The sequence below is a fragment of the Octopus bimaculoides genome, chromosome 20 (assembly GCF_046866305.1).
Source record: "Octopus bimaculoides isolate indiv1 chromosome 20, ASM4686630v1, whole genome shotgun sequence".
NCBI lineage: Eukaryota > Metazoa > Mollusca > Cephalopoda > Octopoda > Octopodidae > Octopus > Octopus bimaculoides.
The window spans coordinates 29086330-29103256 of NC_142947.1; positions in this window are offsets into that span (position 1 = coordinate 29086330).

The following is a 16927-nucleotide window of genomic DNA, read 5'->3' on the forward strand; positions in this document are numbered from 1 at the left end:
AGCTTACGTATGTCCTCAGCAGTTACAGCCCATGTTTCACTGCCATGTAGCATGGTTGTTCGTACGCATGCGTCATACAGTCTGCCTTTTACTCTGAGTGAGAGTCCCTTTGTCGCCAGCAGGGGTAAGAGCTCTCTAAACTTTGCCCAGGCTATTCTTATTCTAGCAGCTACACTTTCAGCGCACCCACCCCCACTACTAACTTGGTCGCCCAGATAGCGGAAGCTATCGACTACCTCTAGTTTTTCACCCTGGAATGAGATAGAAGTTGTTTCCTGTTTGTTTGCAGTCTTTATTGCACCTGAACATCTGCCACAAACAAAAACTAACTTGCTAGTTAACCTGCCTTTGATGTTGCTGCACCTCTTATGTGTCCATAGCTTGCACCGGGTACATCTTATAGAGTTACTACCTACTCCTTTTCTACATACTGAGCAGGGCCATCTACCTGAAGGGGTTTGTGTTTTATCTACCTTCCTACTTATTAGGATTTTGGTTTTAGCTAGGTTGACTCTAAGGCCCTTCAATTCTAGACCTTGCTTCCACACCTGAAACTTCTCCTCTAGTTCTGATAGTGACTCCGCAATTAGGGCAAGGTCATCAGCATAGAGGAGCTCCCAGGGGCAACCTGTCTTGAACTCCTCTGTGATTGCCTGGAGGACTATGGTAAATAATAGGGGGCTGAGGACGGAACCTTGGTGGACCCCTACCTCTACCCGGAATTCATTGCTGTACTCATTTCCAACCCTCACCTTACTGGCCGCATCTCTGTACATGGCTCGCACAGCTCTCACTAGCCATTCTTCTATCCCAAGTTTCCTCATTAACCACCAGATAAGGGATCGGGGGACCCTGTCAAAGGCTTTCTCCATGTCAACGAAAGCCAGGTACAGAGGTTTATCCTTGGCTAGGTATTTCTCTTGCAACTGTCTCACTAGAAATAAGGCATCAGTAGTGCTTTTACCTGGCACGAACCCAAACTGCATCTCATCTAAATTGATTTGCTCCCTAATTAGTTGGGCTATGACCCTCTCTGTAACTTTCATAACCTGATCTAACAGCTTGATGCCTCTGTAATTATTTGTATCTAAAGCGTCCCCTTTACCTTTGTAGCAGTTGACTATGATGCTGCTACACCAGTCATAGGGTATGACTCCTTCGTGTATCACCTGGTTCGTAATACGGGTGACTAGGCTATAGCCAACACTGCCAGATATTTTGAGCATCTCTGCAGTGATTCCTGATGGGCCGGGGGCTTTCCCGGTCTTCATACTCTTAATTGCTTTATCTACCCTGGTACTATCAACTCGGATAGCTGGTCCCTCTATTGGGTCGACATAAGGCAGGCTCTCTTTCTCCCATTCATTCTCTTTATTAAGCAATCTATCGTAGTGGCATCTCCAGACCTCTTTCTTTGCATCCTCATTTAATGCAAGCGTACCATCATCCATGCGAACACATTTCTCTCCTACAACATCACTATTCTCTCTCCTACACTGTCTTGCAACCCGAAATACCTCGAGTCTTTGGTCCTCACGGCGCAGAACATTGGCAAATCTTTCCTTATCTGCTTCCCCTCTGGCTAAATAAACCTGTCGCCTAGCCTCCCTTCTGGCACATTGGTACAATTCCCTGCTACCACCGTTCTTCCAGTCCTTCCAAGCTTGTTTCTTTTGTCTAATAGCCCTGTCTACCTCCTTGTTCCACCACCACGTTACTCTGGGTTGGGAGGGGACCTTACACCACCCACAAATCTGGTCGGTGGCTTTCAACAGGTTGTCCCGCAGAAATCTCCAATTGTCTTCCACGTTGTATGATGCTATATCCCCTTCTATTTCGTTAAATGCTTCAAGTAACTTGTCTCTAAGTCTCTGTCCGTTTGCAGGGTCTTTAAGCTTCCACACCCTTCTTCTCCAAGCCTGTCTAATTCTGGGCACCCATTTTGCCTTGATCCCAAAGTCGCTAACTACTAATCTATGTTGTGGGGTACATTCTTCGCCAGGGTAGGTTTTGGCATTTATAAGCCGCCCTCTTTCCCTATTTCTGGCGAGGATGTAGTCGATTTGGCTAGAGTGTCTGCCGGAGCGGTAGGTGACTAGGTGACTGGCAGGTTTCCTGAAGTTGGTATTGCAGACCATAAGATTGGTTGCATCACAGAACTCCAGCAGTCTGGTTCCCTCCTCGTTGCGGGAACCGAAGCCATAGCCTCCATGTATGCCATGGAAGCCCCCAGCACGACGTCCGACATGACCGTTGAAGTCTCCAGCCACAAAGAGAAGGTCCCTGTCACTCGTCGACGAGGTAGTTTGCAAGAGGGTGTCATAGAATTGGTCTTTCAGACCATCTGGTAGCCCAGGTTGAGGTGCATAGGCTGAGATGACAGTAGCTAATCTATGATGAAGCACTAGTCTGATCTTAAGTACTCTGTCACTTACTCTAACGACCTCGATTACCTTATCCACCCATTTCTCCGCTAGAAGTATTCCTACGCCCCCGACCCCGTCAGTGTTCCCTGCCCAGAAAATCTGTGTATGTATATATGTGTATATATGTGTGTGTGTGTGTGTGTGTATATGAATATATATATATATAACAAAATGGCTGATAGTTAGCAAGGTGAGACACACATAAGAAGGAAGGAAACAAAGGACCACTGATGAGGTCACAGAAGTGTTACGAAAGAACTCTGGCCGAAATAAGATTAAGATTAATGTAATATAAAGCTGAAGCAAATTAACACCAAATATACAGTGCGTGTGTTTTTATTGGCTAAACTGGCAATATGACCATCCCCAAGTACAACAACATATATATATATATATATATATATATATATATATATATATATATATATATTTATAGAAAAGGTAAGACGACAAAAGAAAGAAAGAGACATCGATATTATGTAAATAGAGGAATTTATCTGTAAATAATATGACATTTTTCGATGGCCAGATAACTGAAGAGATGGTGGCGTGGGTTTCTGCCCTGACATCTGAAACTCAGAGTTTTATCATGGCTACCGAATAATTGTCACATATTATTTACAGATATATATATATATATATATATATATAAAATTTAATAAATGGAGTAATACGCATGTGTTAAATGAATTCTTTTATTTCCGACATATGTTTCGAAGATTACAAATGGTTCCTTCCAAAGGAATAAGTAATGTTGATAAAGTTGTAATCTTCTGTGCAGGGAAATACATAGGATCCAACTTAACCGTAAGACATTTTAACCGAATGTGATAACTGTGGGTAGAGAAGATTGCTACCTATCTTATTTGAAAAAACCGTTGGAAGTTGCAACGCTACGAAACAGTACATTGGACAAGGAGGGAAGGAAAAGAAGAAATTTAGAATTTAGAATGGGAAGTCAATAAAATGATTTAAAACCCGATAAAAATGGGAGAAGAGTGTTTTATGTATTATGGGACCGTAAAGGGGAATTAATCTTCTATTTATACATGTGGTGTTGACATAAATGCCTATAAGTATATATATATATATATATACACAAGTTCATATGCATACATACATATGTACACACATATATATATATACATATATGCACATATATATTCACACACATACATACACATACATAGACACATACATACATATACATACATTTGTACGCATATACACACGATAGTCGTGTGGTAATGAATATTAAGGCAGTGCTATATGTATAGGAAAATGATGCTTATATTAACTAGTAAGATATTAAGTGAATGACAATTTATAAAGGTGATGGATGGTCTATTAATCTAAAGAGAGAAATTGTGTTGTTAAGTGAGATGGAAAGTAGAGGGGAGCAAAAAAAAATTACTTGTATAAACTAAGTTAATATTATTACCGAAGTTTACTTAGATAATCATGCTCTATATTTGTTGGTGCAAGGGTTTTCCAATAGATAAAATAAAATTTTGTGTGGTGCAGTATTTTATATGTAATAAAGCAGGGAGAAGAAAAAATTTATATGTTTTGAATTCATCTTACGATAAATGTAAACAAACGAATCTTAGATATGTCTAAGAAAGTTAAAGAAGACAATTAAAATTCTGAGACGCAGAATAATGCCACTAACATAACCTAAACAGGATAAATAACTCCTATCTTTGCTGAAGAAAGTGAAAACAGCAAGTGAAGGAGATGGAGGTACGAAGGAGCAATGAAATCAAAGGTATAAGGTTATTGGAGCACAACGTAAAAGAATTCATTTAACATATGCATATTACACCATTTATTAAATTTTATATTTACTCAAATGCCCAATATAACAGAGGGTTTCTACCTCATAAACAGGAGTTACACCACAGTCATTCTGTGATCTTTGCTGCCTTGGTATCTATTAAGCAATCTATTTTGCCTGAGTTAATTATTAACTAAGAGAAAATAAATACACACACACACACACACACACACACACACACACACACACACACATATATACATAAATATATATATATATATATGTATGTATAAGTATATATATTTATATAAGTATATATGTTTATATAAGAATATATATTTATAAGTATTTATATTTATATAAGTATATAGATTTATATATGTGTATATATATATATATATATATATATATATATATATTTATGTATATATAGTTATGTATATATATTTATTTATATATTTATATTTATATATAGCTAAAACCAAAATCCTAATAAGTAGGAAGGTAGATAAAACACAAACCCCTTCAGGTAGATGGCCCTGCTCAGTATGTAGAAAAGGAGTAGGTAGTAACTCTATAAGATGTACCTGGTGCAAGCTATGGACACATAAGAGGTGCAGCAACATCAAAGGCAGGTTAACTAGGAAGTTAGTTTTTGTTTGTGGCAGATGTTCAGGTGCAATAAAGACTGTAAACAAACAGGAAACAACTTCTATCTCATTCCAGGGTGAAAAACTAGAGGTAGTCGATAGCTTCCGCTATCTGGGCGACCAAGTTAGTAGTGGGGTGGGTGCGCTGAAAGTGTAGCTGCTAGAATAAGAATAGCCTAGGCAAAGTTTAGAGAGCTCTTACCGCTGCTGGCGACAAAGGGACTCTCACTCAGAGTAAAAGGCAGACTGTATGATGCATGTGTACGAACAGCCATGCTACATGGCAGTGAAACATGGGCTGTAACTGCTGAGGACATACGTAAGCTCGCAAGGAATGAAGCCAGTATGCTGCGTTGGATGTGTAATGTCAATGTGAATACCCGTCAGAGTGTAAGTATCTTGAGAAAAAAGCTGAACATTAGAAGCATCAGTTGTGGTGTGCAAGAGAGACGATTGCGCTGGTATCGACATGTGGTGAGAATGGATGAGGATAGCTGCGTGAAAAAGTGCCACACCCTAACAGTTGAGGGAACCCGTGGAAGAGGTAGGCCCAGGAAGACTTGGGCTGAGGTGGTGAGGCAAGACCTACGTACATTGGGCCTCACCGAGGCGATGACTACTGACCGAGACCTTTGGAAATGTGCTGTGCGTGAGAAGACCCGGCTAGCCAAGTAAGATCGTTGCCAGTGCCCCTGGACTGGCTCTTGTGCGGGTGGCACATAAGATGCACCATTTTGAGCGTAGCAGTTGCCAGTACCGCCTGACTGGCCTCCGTAGGATTTTCGAGCGAGATCGTTGCCAGTGCCCCTGGACTGGCTTGTGCGGGTGGCACATAAAAGACACCATTTCGAGCGTGGCCGTTGCCAGTATCGCCTGACTGGCCTTCGTGCAGGTGACACGTAAAAGCACCTACTACACTCTCTGAGTGGTTGGCGTTAGGAAGGGCATCCAGCTGTAGAAACTCTGCCAAATTTAGATTGGAGCCTGGTGTTGTCATCCGGTTTCACCAGTCCTCAGTTAAGTCGTCCAACCCATGCTAGCATGGAAAGCAGACGTTAAACGATGATGATGATGATATATATATATAGTTATGTATATATTTATATATATATATATATATATATAGTTATGTATATATATTTATATTTATATATATATATTTATATCTATATTTATATAAATATATATATTTATATATATATATATATTTATTTGTATATTTATATAAATATACATATATATATATAAATATATATCCTTTTCCAAGTATATATTAATGTACACACACACACACACACACATATATATATATATATATATATATATATATATATACCGGAGTAAGCACATAGAATGTGCAACAAGGTGGAGAAAAGAGTACTCAAATACCAGAGGTAGAGTAATATGCTTTATTTAAAAGCAGCAGAAATATAACAAAAGACTGTTACTCTGAGTTTCACGTTCCCGTTCATCGGAATATATATATATATATATATATATATGTGTGTGTGTGTGTGTGCTGGAACGAAAACAATTGCAGTGTGGAAGGTGTTTATAAGCCATTTAAAATAACACACAAAGACCATTAGATTCACATCAACATTTAAATTTTGTCAGTGAACAGGTCGCGGTCTCAAAGCGACGAAAATATTTTGACAAATTAAATTTAAATGTTGAAGTGAATCTAACGGTCTTTGTGTGTTATTTTAAATGGCTTATAAACACCTTCCACGCTGCAGTTGTATATATATATATATTTATATACATATATATACTCTCTTTTACTTGTTTCAGTCATTTGACTTGCTGGAGCACTGCCTTTAGTCGAGCAAATCGACCCCAGGACTTTGTAAGCCTAGTACTTATTCTATTGGTCTCTTATGCCGAACCGCTAAGTTACAGGGACGTAAACACACCAGCATCGGTTTTCAAGCAATGTTGGGGGGTACAAACATATACACACACATACATATATATGACGGGCTTCTTTCAGTTTCTGTCTACCAAATCCACTCACAAGGCTTTGGTCAGCCCGAGGCTATAGTAGAAGACACTTGCTCAAGGTGCCAAGCAGTGGGACTGAACCCGGAACCATGTGGTTGGTAAGCAAGCTACTTGCCACACAGCCACTCCTACGCCTATATATATATATATATATATATATATATATATATATATATATTTATATATATATTTATATATATATATAAATATATATATTTATATATATGTTTATATATATATATATATATATATATATATATATTTATATATATATATATATATATATATTTATATATATATTTATATATATATATAAATATATATATTTATATATATGTTTATATATATTTATATATATATATAAATATATATATTTATATATATGTTTATATATATTTATATATATATATAAATATATATATTTATATATATGTTTATATATATTTATATATATATATAAATATATATATTTATATATATGTTTATATATATTTATATATATATATAAATATATATATTTATATATATGTTTATATATATTTATATATATATATAAATATATATATTTATATATATGTTTATATATATTTATATATATATATAAATATATATATTTATATATATGTTTATATATATTTATATATATATATAAATATATATATTTATATATATGTTTATATATATTTATATATATATATAAATATATATATTTATATATATATATATATATATATATATATACAGCAATAAGAAAATAGAGGGGAATATGAGGTACTAATGAACTTGCAGACACTGTATTCTGTTGATTAATCTATTAATTTTATAACTAAATTGACAAAAAACACAATATACAGACACTTATGACATACCATGTCATATCAACAATTAACATTTCAAATTTAAAGGATTTAGTAATTGGAGAAGGGACAAAATCTTACAGTTGTTTCGGCCTAGAGTTCGCATGCCCCATTCTATCTCTATGCCTCCCGTACGCTGGAGTAATTAGTAGATGAAAATGATGTAAGTAGGGTACATGCATGATAGGGTACATGCTAGGCCTCTTCAGAGATTTACAAAATTCAATACAAATATAAAATAAGAATAAAATTAAAATATAAAAATATAAGGCACATAAAAAAGCCTACAAAAAGTATATAAAACCATATAAATAGTTATAAAAACTCCAATATACATGCCTATGCATGTATTCATTACCATATGCAGATATACATGGATACAAAAACATAACTACATGAGTACATATATGTGTGCTCAGATGCACATACACAGATGGCTGCACATGCATACCAAAATAGTCAACAGTCACTGTCACCACATATGACGGGGACAAACACATATATATCTATCCCCTCACACATACGTACATACATACATATATGTATATATAAATATTCCCATACATACATGATCCCTGGTATGAACGTTATTCGTTGCATTTGGAAAGCTGTTTATATGTTAAAATTTGTTGGGTGCGTGCATGTCAGTTCTCTAATTATTATTATTATTATTATATCAACAACTCCTCAAGAAATAATTTCCACATAGACCCCTCCACCACATGCAGAACTGACACTTTATCATAACACTACTGCTTAATTCTCTCTGTGAGATTTATAATTAGATCATTTCTAATTTTTGTAATCAGTGAATGCGTTTTCACTAAAAATATATATATTTGCGAGGGTTTGACATGCATCTTCAGCCAGCTGGTGCTGCTACTTCAGGCTGATGATGAGCAATGACTCAGAAACATGTCCCTGAATGCACACTGAGCTGGGTGGTGGTGCTTGTCTCCCCCTCGCAAATATAAGGACACAGGAAATGTGTCAAGGCCGACAGGAAGCGGTCCAGCTTCCTAGGGCTAAATAGCAGCAGTATGATTCCCTTATTGGGACTGTCACGTTAAGTTGACAGTATACGACTACTTTATCGTAACACTGCTGCTTGATTCTCTCTGTGAGATTTATAATTAGATCATTTCTAATATATATATATATATATATATATATATATATATATATATATTTATTTATTTATTTATTTATTTATATATTTATTTTATTTATTTATTTATTTATATATATATATATATATATTTATTTTATTTATTTATTTATTTATATATATATATATATATATATATTTATTTTATTTATTTATTTATTTATATATATATATATATATATATTTATTTTATTTATTTATATATATATATATATTTATTTTATTTATATATATATATATATATATATATATTTATTTTATTTATATATATATATATATATATATATATATTTATATATATATATATATTTATATACGATAGTGTAGTAGAGGCAGGCTGAAATGAATGCTACTGATTGTTTATGAATTCTGCAAAATGCGAGCTTTCTTTTCAGGTACATGATGCTGCTGTCCCCCATCCCAGGGTCTCACGGGCCCATATCTCCCACGCCCTCAGGGTTGGCACTCTCAACATCAGCACACTGAAAGGTAGGTCTGGTGAGATTGTTCAGATGCTTGAACGGAGATGTGTCAATATCTGCTGCCTCCAAGAAGTAATGTGGTGAGGGGGTTCCTCACAGGCAACGAACACAGGTACAAGATTTTCTGGGCAGGGAACACAGACGGGGGCGTGGGTATACTTCTTGCAGAGAAATGGGTGGATAAGGTAATCGAGGTAGCGTATGCGATAGAATACTTAGGATTAGATTAGTCCTTGACCATGGGTTAGCAACCATTATCTCGACCTATGCCCCTCAGCTCGGGCTACCCGACAGACAGAAAGACCAATTTTATGACACCCTCCTGCAGACTACCTCATTGACGAATGACGGGGACCTTCTCTTTGTGGCTGGTGACCTCAATGGTCATGTTGGACAACATTCAGGGGGCTTCTATGGCATACATGGAGGCTACGGTTTTGGTTCCCGCAATGAGGAGGGAACCAGGCTGCTGGCGTTCTGTGATGCAAATGACCTTATGGTCTGCAATACTAACTTCAGGAAACCTGCCAGTCACCTAGTCACCTACCGTTCTGGCAGACATACTAGTCAAATTGACTACATCCTCGCCAGGAAAAGGGAAAGATGGCTGCTTATAAATGCCAAAACCTTGCCAGGCGAAGAATATACCCCACAACATAGACTAGTAGTTAGTGACTTGAGGATCAGGGCTAAATGGATGCCCAGAAGACGACCAGCATGGAGGAGAAGATTCTGGAAGCTTAAAGATCCTGCAAATGGACAGAGATTTAGAGACGTATTACTCAAAGCTTTTGACGAAATAGAAGGGGATATAGCATCACACGATGTGAAAGACAACTGGAGGTTTCTACGGGACAACTTGCTGAGGGCCACTGACCAGATCTGTGGATGGTGCAAAGTCCACTCTCAACCCAAAATAACATGGTGGTGGAACAAGGAGGTAGACAGGGCTATTAGACAAAAGAAACAGGCTTGGAAGGACTGGAAGAACAGTGGTAGCAAGGAATTGTATCAGACTGCCAGAAGGGAAGCTAGGCGAGAGGTTTATTTAGCCAGAGGGGAAGCAGATGAGAAAAAATATGCCAATGTTCTATGCCATGAGGACCAAAGACTTGAGGTATTTCATGTTGCAAGACAGTGTAGGAGAGAGAATCATGATGTCGTGGGAGAGAAATGTGTTTGCATGGATGATGGTACGCTTGCACTAAACAAGGCTGCAAAGAAAGAGGTTTGGAGACGCCACTACGAAAGATTGCTCAATAAAGAGAATGAATAGGAGAAAGAGAGTCTGTCGAATGTTGACCCAACAGAGGGACCAGCTATCCGAGTTGACAGTACCATGGTAGATAAAGCAATTAAGAGTATGAAGACAGGGAAGGCCCCCGGCCCATCAGGAATCACTGCAGAGATGCTCAAAATATCTGGCAATGTTGGCTATAGTCTAGTCACCCATATTGTTAACCAGGTGATACACGAAGGAGTCGTACCCAATGACTGGTGTAGCAGCACCATAGTCAACTGCTACAAAAGTAAAGGTGACACTTTAGATACAAATAATTACAGAGGTATCAAGTTGTTAGATCAGGTAATGAAAGTCATGGAAAGGGTCATAGCCCAATTGATTAGGGAGAGAGTCAGTTTAGATGAGATGCAGTTTGGGTTCGTGCCAGGGAAAAGCACCACTGAAGCTATATTTCTGGTAAGACAGCTGCAGGAGAAATACCTAGCCAAGGATAAACCTCTGTACCTGGCTTCTGTCGACATGGAGAAAGCCTTTGACAGGGTCCCCCGATCCCTCATATGGTGGTCTATGAGGAAACCAGGGATAGAAGAATGGTTAGTGAGAGCTGTACGAGTCATGTACAGAGATGCTATCAGTAAGGTGAGGGTTGGCAATGAGTACAATGAAGAATTCCGGGTAGAGGTAGGGGTCCACCAATGTTCAGTCCTCAGCCCCCTCCTATTTATCATAGTCCTCCAGGCGAGAACAGAGGAATTCAAGACAGGATGCCCCCTGGGAGCTCCTCTATGCTGATGACCTTGCACTAATTGCTGAATCCCTATCAAAACTAGAGGAGTAGTTTCAGGTGTGGAAGCAAGGACTAGAATCGAAGGGCCTTAGAGTCAACCTAGCTAAAACCAAAGTCCTAATAAGTAGGAAGGTAGAAAAAACACAAACCCCTTCAGGTAGATGGCCCTGCTCAATCTGTAGAAAAGGCGTAGGTAGAAACTCTATAAAATGCACCCAGTGCAAGCTATGGACACATAAGAGGTGCAGCAATATCAAAGGAAGGTTAACTAGGAAGTTAGTTTTTGTATGTGGCAGATGTTCAGGAGCAATAAACACTGTAAATGTGCGGAAAACAACTTCTGCCACATTCCAGGGAGAAAAACTAGACGTAGTTGATAGCTTCTGTTACCTAGGTGACCAAGTCAGTAGTGGGGGTGGGTGCACTGAAAGTGTAGCTGCTAGAATAAGAATAGCCTGGGCAAAGTTCAGAGAGCTCCTACCTCTGCTGGTGACAAAGGGTCTCTCTCTCAGAGTAAAAGGCAGACTGTATGACGCATGTGTACGAACAGCCATGCTACATGGCAGTGAAACATGGGCCGTGACTGCTGAGGACATGCGTAAGCTCGAAAGGAACGAAGCCAGTATGCTCCGATGGATGTGTAATGTCAGTGTGCATACTTGACAGAGTGTAAGTATCTTGAGAGAAAAGTTGAACCTAATAAGCATCAATTGTGGTGTGCAAGAGAGACGATTGTTCTGGTATGGTCACGTGGCAAGAATGGATGTGGATAGCTGTGTGAAAAAGTACCACACCCTAACAGTTGAGGGAACCTGTGGAAGAGGTAGACCCAGGAAGACCTGGGATGATGTGGTGAAGCAAGACCTTCAAACTTTAGGCCTCTCCGAGGCAATGACTAGTGACCAGGACCTTTGGAAATATGCAGTACGTGAGAAGACCCGGCAAGCCAAGTGAGAGCACAAGCTGTGACCTCTGCCAGAAGTGTGGCCAGCTCACTCATTTGTATCTTTACATCATTGGACATTAAACTCTGCTTGCGAAGACCTGTTGGGGCAAGTGAAATCGGAATCGAAATTGAACCATACTCAATGACTGGCACCTGCGCCAGTGGAGCACTAACGGCACTGTCCAAGCATGTTCGTTGCCAGAGCAGCTGTCTGGCTTCCATGCTAGTAGCCTGTAAATAGCACCATTTGAGCGTAATCGTTACCAGCGTCGCCTTCTAGCACTTGTGCTGGTGGCACGTTAGAAAATCATTTGAGCGAGGTCGTTGCCAGTACCGCTGGACTGGCTCCCGTGCTGGTGGCTTGTAAAAAACACCTTTGAGCGAGGCCATTGCCAGTACCGTGTGACTGGCCCTCGTGCTGGTGGCACGTAAAAGCACCCACTACACTCTCGGAGTGGTTGGCGTTAGGAAGGGTATCCAGCTGTAGAAACTCTGCCAGATCAGATTGGAGCCTGGTGCAGCCTTCTGGCTTGCCAGTCCTCAGTCAAATCGTCCAACCCATGCTAGCATGGAAATTGGACGTTAAACGATGATGATGATATATATATATATATATATTTGATGGGCTTGGAGGTGGTGGTGATGCTGGCTGGTGTGATTTTGTGTTTTGCTGTTATGCTGAGAAAAATCCACTTCTGTTTCTCATATATTCTAAGTACAGCTGCTGTTGTTCTTGACTCATGTGTTCTCGATTCTGTTGATCTCCATCTCTCTTATTTCGAAAATACGCTTCTCTTTGGTTCATTTGTTCTATCCTTTGCTGATTTCTTTCCTCCCCCCCCCCCCATATGCCATAGGATACGCTGCATCCCTCATGCGATTATCCATATTTTAATACTTGTTATTAGTCAATAAATCTCTAAAATTATTCAGTGTTTCAATTGATAAACATATACAAATGTATTAGACATCTTTTGATTAAAAGGTGAAAATATTTCTGAAATACTCACCTAATTTTCAAGGACATGGCATATAGGATATGATAATTAATTATATTGTAGGAAAGTAAAAAGTATAGGGAAAAAATAGAATTAATATTTTTGATTTTGTTTGGCGCTTTGGATTAAATTTTTTTTGTAATGCTTTCGTCAACTGCTTGATAAGAGGAAAAAGAAGTTGGAAAAATCCTGAGCAAAACAGAAATTCTAACTTAGCAAAAAATATAGAGAGAAAGTTGCATTTATTTCCACCATGCAAAACTTATTATCGCATACACGCGCATACATTCATATATATATATATATATATATATATATATATATATATATATGAGTGTGTGTGTGTCTTTTAATTTTTGCTTACACATCAACAAATGAGCCAATTGGACAACTCTGTGTGATTGTTCTTTTTGCTAGAAATAACAGCTAAATCTCTCTCATACTAAGCCCTTGTTCGTATTAAGAAAAGGGAAAAAATAGAATTAATATTTTTGATTTTGTTTGGCTCTGTGAATTTAATTTTTCTTTTAAATGCTTTCGTCCATTACAAGAAAAGAGAAATTAGAAAAATCCTGACCAAAACAGAGAAATTTTAACTTAACAAAGGATATAGAAAGAGAAAGAAAAGGTTGTATTCAGAAGCCAAAAGATGCTTTTTAGCTGAGGTGTAATATTATAATTAAAACAAATTCAAAATTTAAATTTTGGAACATAAACCATAACATGTTATCTTGTGTATGGCCAAATTCACAAGGGTAGAAGACCTACAACAAATGTGTGTGTGTGTGTGGTTGGGCCTTTAATAGCCAGGGGTCAATTTTAGTTCAGTTGTAGAAAGTATTCAAATACTTATCAGCCACTCCCTCTCACTCTCTTTCTCTTTCTCTCTCACTTCCTCTCTCCCTTGCTCGACACACGCGTCAAATTTAAGTATCTTAATTTTCTCATTAAAATCGTTGATACTTTGGTGGCCCAGTAGGCAGTTAGAAAATTTTTTTAAGCAATAAAATTTCTTTCTCTTAAGCGTGACACACATGTCAGGTACATACAAAAAGCAAATTGGCACATTAATATGATTGATGTTATATGACATAGCATTCATTTAATTTGGTAGATCAATATTACATGCAAAATGTAATTTTATACAAAGACTATAAAAGATGAAAGAATAAGTTAAGTAAATTAAATCAAATAAAATAATTGGAGTATATTATAAGACATAACATACATTCAACTAGGTAGGTTAACTTACATGCGAAATGTAATTTTATACAAAAATTATAAAGGTGAAGGAATAAGTAAAGTAAATTAAATCAAATAAGACAAAATACAATAAATACAATAAAATAAGAGTTAATTTTAAACCTAACAAAGAATGAATATGCTATTTAAAGGATGTACTAATAGTACATGACAGTGATAAATGCAAGGTATAATATAATGTGGGAAAATAAGAAATTTTGTGGAATAAAATGTTACTATCAATACAGATTAGAATAAGAGATAAAAAAAATAAGGAATTAAACCAGGTTAAAACCAAAGAGTATTTTACATAATATATGTGGAAATCAGAACATATATCTGATAAATTAATATTATATCCTGAATTAAGAACTTATAAAAGGTAAATAATACTGAAAGGAAATAGAGAATGGAGACCATAAATCCATATAACTTTCACATATATAGGCACACACACACATACACACAAAAACACCTGGTAAAAGCTAGATAAATTGGGTTGATCATAGAATTTAGATTAAATTTAATATAGTTTATGGGAAAGGGATAAATAAGTTAATATATAAGATATAGATGAATATTAATGCAGGGGTAAGATATATATGAATATTAATGTAAGGGCAAATATATATCCATACATAAAGCCGGGGTTAAAATTATGTTGATTTTTAAAGAGGAGCTTAATGTAGTTAAACGGAAAAAAGGTTAAATATGTAGTCAAATGGGTTAGACATGGATGCAAATGCAAGTGATAAAATAAATAAATAATTAAATAATATTATATCGGTATTTTGAGAATACAAATTTAGTCCTATGAATACAAGAGGAGTTGCATTCATCGTGAAGGTTAAGAATAGGTATGTATCTTGCCAATGAAAAAAGGGCAAGCCAAGTGAGATCGTTGCCAGTGCCCCTGGACTGGCTCTTGTGCGGGTGGCACATAAGATGTACCATCCTGAGCGTGACCGTTGCCAGTACCGCCTGACTGGCCTTGTAGGGTTTTTGAGCGAGATCGTTGCCAGTACCCCTGGACTGGCTCTTGTGCAGGTGGCACATAAAAGACACCATTTCGAGCGTAGCCGTTTTCGTGCGGGTGACATGTAAAAGCACCCACTACACTCTCTGAGTGGTTGGCGTTAGGAAGGGCATCCAGCTGTAGAAACTCTGCCAAATTAGGTTGGAGCCTGGTGTAGCCATCCTGTTGCACCAGTCCTCAGTCAAATCGTCCAACCCATGCTAGCATGGAAAGCGGACGTTAAACGATGATGATGATGATGATGATGATGACATATATAAATATATATATACAACTTTCAGGAAAATGGATATATCATCATCATCATCATTGTTTAACGTCCACTTTCCATGCTAGAATGGGTTGGATGATTTGAATGAGGACTGGTGAACTAGATGGCTGCACCAGGCTCCAATCTGATCTGGCAGAGTTTCTACAGCTGGAGGCCCTTCCTAACGCCAATCACTTCGAGAGTGTAGTGGGTGCTTTTACGTGTCACCGGCATGAGGGCCAGTCAGGCAGTACTGGCAATGGCCATGCTCAAAATGGTATTTTTTTATGTGCCACCTGCACAGTATCCAGTCCAGCGGCACTGGCAACAACCTCGCTCGAATGTTTTCAAACGTGCCACCGGCACAAGTGCCAGTAAGGCGACATTGGTAACGATCACACTCAAATGGTGCTATTTACGTGTCACCGGCACGGAAGCCAGGCAGCTGCTCTTGCAATGATCACGCTCGGATGATATTTATGTATACAAATGAGTAAATATTTATGTATATATATGTGTATTTATGTTAAACGATGATGATGATGATGATATATCCAAGAAAGTTAGGGGTTGTGAATCCAACCCACTAAGTGATAATATCTATCCAATATACTGCTGGAAGAATACCCAATTATTATTACACTAGTGTTTTTTCATTGCATGGCAATTTCATTACCAAGTGCAATAAATGGGTGCAGGTAAAAAGTTATTTTACCATTAAATTTATATAGCAATAAGAAAATGGAGGGGATTATTAGATGGTATTCATCAACTTGCAGACATTGTATTTATATTGAAAAGAAAAAAAAAAAACCCAACACCCTTCCCTCCTAGTTCTATGCCTTGGCCTTCAAGCAGACTATTCACATGCTAGAAATAACAGCTAAATCTCACATGGGCAAGACCATTTTCAGTTCCACAAACACACGATGTTTTGCGCTGGTCAAATGATTCTCTTTAATTTCACTTTGGCACAGTATTTCTTTACTATTTTTACTTTTCTTTTTTCAAAAGAACTCGCTGTTATTTCTGCACTCATATTTTTTCAAAAAAAAAAAAAA